Source organism: Vipera berus (assembly GCF_964194415.1).
Source record: "Vipera berus genome assembly, chromosome: 1".
NCBI classification, from domain to species: Eukaryota; Metazoa; Chordata; class Lepidosauria; order Squamata; family Viperidae; genus Vipera; species Vipera berus.
The window spans coordinates 72460577-72466576 of record NC_138202.1 but is presented as its reverse complement, the minus strand read 5'-3'; positions in this window follow the sequence as shown (position 1 = coordinate 72466576).

Below are 6000 nucleotides of genomic sequence, written 5' to 3'. Positions count from 1 at the left end.
AATCATACCTCTGCAAATATATCAAGGCAACTACAATTAAATATCGCCCTCTCGTGTTGAAAAGTAATACTGCAAGAAGGAAAGTACAGAATCCAGCAAAGCTTTATTTTATTTTTTTGTCAATCAAGAGTTCGAAAGGAACATCTGCAGACCATCCCCAAGAACCAGTCTACTGAAATCCTGAAAGTGAGACTGAAGGCTGTCCAAACCAATGTGAATCTGAGTGTATAGCTCAGGTAACACAAGCAAAAAGTCAAACTGTTTCCCAAATAAAAGCTAATACTGGACAGAACACTGTATATGCACTGCAGATTAATAACTAAAAAAGGTAAAGGTAAAGGTGTGCGTGCTAGTCGTTTCCGACTCTAGGGGCCGGTGCTCATCTCCGTTTCATAGCCGAAGAGCCAGTGTTTGTCCGAGGACGTCTCCGTGGTCATGTGGCCGGCATGACTAGACGCCAAAGGCGCACGGAACGCTGTTACCTTCCCACCGTAGTGGTCCCTATTTTTCTACTTGCATTTTTACATGCTTTCGAACTGCTAGGTGGGCAGAAGCTGGGACAAGTAACAGGCGCTCACTCTGTTACACGGCACTCGGGAATCGACCCGCCAAACTGCCGACCTTCTGATCGACAAGCTCAGCGTCCTAACCCACTGAGCCACCGCGTCCCTCTTAATTAATAACTAAAGCACTGCAAATAAAGAAAGCAATTTTATAAATAGATAAACATGCATTACCACCCCACACTTTCCTTTGGATCTGAGGCAATATAGTGGCTGTTCTGCTCTTCCTACAACTTGCATTTGCAGTAAGACTGAGTGCTGTAAACTTCCTACAGGTTTACCTTTCATACAAATAGGAACTGACCACTACTCTCCTGCCTAATAAGTCATCATAGTGTGGGTTTTAAGGATTTTTCAAACAATCCCATAGATTCTTAAATACTTTGTTTTTGAATTAGAAACTGTTAGAAGCTTGAGGTAGCTAGTTACGGTATGTTTTCCTGACGTGGTCTCAGAGTGTGTAAAATTACTCGTGCTCTGGAGCTAAAATGATTAATTGTATTGCCCTCTATTTCCCACCTACATCAGCTCAGATATTCCCATTAAAAATGCTAATTTAAGAAATCATTATCAATGATGACAAGTAGTCCCTTCAAAAGTCCTAAATCTGGAAAGACTTAAGAGACAAAATCTTCGAACTACTCTAGAAATGGATTATCTGACTGAACCTAAGTATAATATGAATCTAATTTCACATCAATTTCCAATAAAATGTCAAAGTAACCTCATTTAATACCTTGATGTGGTTTTTACATTTTCAGTATCAAAAGGTAATATTTATTTTAAAAAATCAAAAATTAATCTGGCAAACTTTCAATTTATTCATGCTTAAAATATTACAATAATTTTGTCATTCTATTGGACCACGCCCATTCTTCATTTTAGTGCACAAAAAAATTGATACATGACCGAAAAAGCAACGTATGCCCAGTAGTTCCCAATAGCTTCAAGGAAGAATTGTAGATGACAAATGGGGGTTCCCAACTCTCTACCAATTCTTCACTTCAAATTCTAAGACGTCTTGCCCAACTTGGCATTATCCAGGAGTACCTAAGCCTAACTATAATTTCCATACAGGTAGTCCTTAACTTATAAGCCTAGATCATAAATCTCAGTCATGTGACTTTGGGACACTGGAAATGGCGGTAAATAAGAGCCAGTTGCCAAATACCCTAAATACGGTCATATCACTGTGGGAGGGGTGGCTGTCAGAATTTCAGAAGCAGGTCATAAGTACCTTTGGGGAGTTCCATCATAATTTTGAATAGTTGCTAAGCAACTGGTCATAAATCAAGGACTACCTGTAATCCTGATCACTGTGAGAGGGTGACCATGTTCTCAGGAGCCACTACTTCAGCTCTGTGGTCTTGATATGCAGTTGTTCCAACCAGCTCGTCCTTTACTCCTATTTCCACCTCTGATGGCTTACACCAGAAGTGAGCTACTTGCCCTGAGAGCTTCCCCCCTCTCTCAGAGATGGCCATCAGACCTACGCCGCCGTTTCCTTAATGACGGGTCCTGGGACCCCGAGAGGTGGCATGGCGCCAAGAAGAGGCTCTTGGGTTTTCTTTTAAAAAATTTTGAAGGGTTAGGGAGGGGGGAGGGTCAGGCCCAGCAGAATGAGGGGAAGATCCTACCGGACCTGTCTCAGCCTAGGTTGGCCAATGGTCGCGGCAATATGAGGGCCGAGGAGAGTCTTGTAAACCAGGGGGATGGGACAGTGATACCGATCCCCACAGTGATTGGGAATGGCAGCAGATGGAGGAGCAGAGGGCCATATCGTAATCTGAGATCACGCCCACGCTATCTTCTTGCTGTGGCGCGCTCTGACCCTCTGGCTCTCGCCTGCTGCCCTGGGGAAGAGGGAGGACTGACTCCTGAGCTCAGGCTGATCTATTTTAATGCCAGGTCTGTTGTGAATAAAGCTCCCCTCATCCATGACTTGATCGAGGAGGAAGACGCAGACCTGGCATGCATCACGGAAACCTGGCTGGGCCCAGAGGGAGGGGTCCCTCTGACTGATTTATCCCCTCCAGGTTTCTGTGTGCTGCATCAACCTCGAGCTCAGGGTAGGGGAGGTGGCGTGGCGGTCGTTATCAGAGAGACCCTCCATCCGCGGGAGGCCACTGCCCCTCAGATAGACGGATGTGAATCCCTCCTCTTAAGATGGGGTCCTGGTGGTCAGTTGGGCCTACTTCTGGTATACCTCTCTCCAAGCTGCACAGCAACGGTTCTACCCAAGCTACCTGACGCCATCTCAGGATTGGCGGTCGAATTTCCAAAACTTATAGTACTGGGAGACTTTAATCTACCTTCCCTGGGCAGTGCATCAGAAGTGGCCCGAGAGTTCATGGCCTCCATGACGGCCATGGACCTGACTCAAATTACTCAGGACCCAACTCACGAGGGAGGAAACATGCCTGATCTTATTTTTGTCTCTGGGCAGTGGCTAAATGGACTAGGTGGGGTTACTCCAACATCACAACCCCTTTCATGGACAGACCACTACCTCCTGCGGTTGGGCCTCCGTCACGTCACCCCCCCGCTGTCAGGAGGCGGAACCGACCAGGTGGTTCCGCCCCAGGCGCCTGATGGACCCAGATAAATTCCAGATGGCGCTTGGACAGATTCCCACCTCCCTCTCCCACAACCCGGTCGAGTCCTTAGTTAATGCCTGGCAACAGGCTGCTTCGGAGGCGCTCGACCGCGTTGTCCCTTTGCGGCCTCTGACCCGGCGCAAGTCCCGACTCGCTCCTTGGTTCTCCAAGGACCTGCGGGAGATGAAGCGCCAGAGAAGGGGCCTAGAGAGCATTTGGAGAACCAGTTGGTCTGAGTCTGACCGAACACAGTTAAGATCCTTTTCTAGATCCTATCTTGTGGCAATGAGGGTGGCAAAGCGCGCCTACTTCACCACCCTCATTGCGTCCGCAGATAATCGCCCGGCCGCCCTATTTAGAGTGGTCCGCTCCCTTTTAAGTCAAGAAACGGGAGAGGACCCCCTACATAGACGGGCTGAGGAATTTAGTAAATATCTGGTGGACAAAATTGCTCAGATTCGGGCTGGTCTGGACTCTGACTGGGCAGTATCTAACGAGAGGAAAACGATGAAGTTGGCCAAGTACATTTGGGAAGAGTTCGATCCTGTGACTCCGGATGAAGTGGACAAGATCATGGGGAAACTAAGTGCCGCCACATGTTTGTTGGACCCGTGTCCCTCCTGGCTAGTCTATGCATCTCGGGAGGTTACACGAGGCTGGCTCCTAGCAGTTATCAATGCCTCACTGAGTGAAGGGTACTTCCCTGCTGCCTTGAAAGAGGCGGTGGTAAGGCCCCTCCTCAAGAAACCGGCACTGGACCCAGCTGTTTTAAACAACTTCCGTCCTGTCTCCAACCTTCGCTTCCTTGCGAAGGTCGTTGAGAGCGTGGTGGCACGACAGCTCCCTTTGAACCTGGAGGAAGCTGAATATCTAGATCCGTACCAATCGGGTTTCAGACCAGGGCACAGCACGGAGACGGCATTGGTCGCGCTGGTGAACGATCTCTGGCGGGCCCGAGATAGAGGTTATTCCTCTGTCCTGGTCCTATTAGATCTATCAGCGGCTTTTGATACCATCGACCATGGTATCTTACTGCGTCGTCTTGAGGGGCTGGGAGTGGGAGGCACCGTTCTGCGGTGGTTCTCCTCCTACCTCTCGGACCGTTCGCAGACGGTGTTGGCAGGAGGGCAGAGGTCGAGCCCTAGGCCTCTTAATTGTGGAGTCCCTCAGGGTTCGGTGCTCTCGCCCCTCCTGTTCAACATCTATATGAAGCCGCTGGGAGAGATCATCCGTAGCTTCGGGGTGAAATATCATCAATATGCTGATGATACCCAGCTATTCATCTCCACCCCGAACCAACCCAGTGATGCCCTCGATATGATGTCCCGTTGTCTGGAAGCGGTACAGATTTGGATGGGAGAAAACAGGCTTCGACTCAACCCGGCCAAGACTGAGTGGCTGTACATACCGTCATCTCGTTTAGTCCAAGAGGTTCCATCTCTGACTATAGGAGGAGAGATGTTACCTCCCATTGATAGAGCACGCAATCTGGGCGTCCTCCTAGATTCACGACTCAGTTTTGAAGATCACATTGGAGCCGTGGCTAGGGGGGCATTTGCACAGATTCGTCTTATATACCAATTGCGCCCCTTTTTGGACCGAGATGCCCTACGTACAGTCACCCACGCACTCGTTACCTCCCGTATTGATTACTGTAATGCTCTCTACATGGGGCTGCCCTTGAAGACCACCCGGAGGCTTCAGCTGGTGCAGAATGCAGCTGCACGGGTTGTGATGGGAGCTCCCCGATACTTCCATATTACACCCCTCCTGCGTGAGCTGCATTGGCTACCAGTTGCCCTCCGGGTGAGATTTAAGGTGCTGGTACTTACCTTTAAAGCCCTACATGGCTTAGGTCCGGGATACTTGCAGAACCATCTGCTGCCGGGAACAAATTCCCATCGTCCAGTACGCTCACACAGAGAAGGCCTCCTCAGGGTACCGTCAGCTAGGCAATGTCAGCTGGCGACCCCCAGGAGGAGGGCCTTCTCTGTGGGAGCGCCAGCCCTATGGAATCAGCTCCCCCCTGAGCTTCGGATGGCCCAAAACCTCCAATCCTTTCGCCACGGCCTCAAAACACACCTGTTCCACCAGGCTGACCTAGACTGACAGGCATTTTAATTAATTTATATTTAGTATTTTTAATTCATTTTTTAAATTCTCTAATTTTAATTTACTGCACTGATGTTCTCAATTTCATTTTTATCTTGATTTCTGTACTTATTATATGTTTTGTTGTTAGCCACCCTGAGTCCTTCGGGAGATAGGGCGGGATATAAATCCCATCAATAAATAAATAAATAAATAAAATCCCCAAAGAACAGTGTTATTATAGTAATCATTCACTCTGGGTTTGATGGAGCATTTAGTCAAAATATAAGGCACTAGGTAAGGGAAAACTCAATATTATTTATTCAGCTTATACTGCTTAGAACTGAGGATATCTCTGGCTTGTAACTTGGCCTGGGTTGGAAAAGGTCTGCATGCTATTTCTGCATTTATATTTGCTTTCTTTAAAACTGAAGCTTCCAGTTGAAATCTAAAATATTTACCAACTCAATCGGCAATCTGCTTAGAATATTGTGCAGTGAAATTGTCTTGTTTCAAATCTAAACGTGTACGCTCCACTGAATTCAGCCGAGTGCAGCTTTTGAATTTTAGAGGTGAAAATGCCGGTAATATTTCAAATGACTATATTCAGTCTTTTTATTACAATTTGCCAGAAGGCACCAGTATCCTCACAGTTTACTTTTCTTTTTATATCTCTTTTATACTTAGCTTTTATCCAATCTTAAAATATATTATTTCCATGTAAGGTGATAAGTGGTAAATGTGATCAG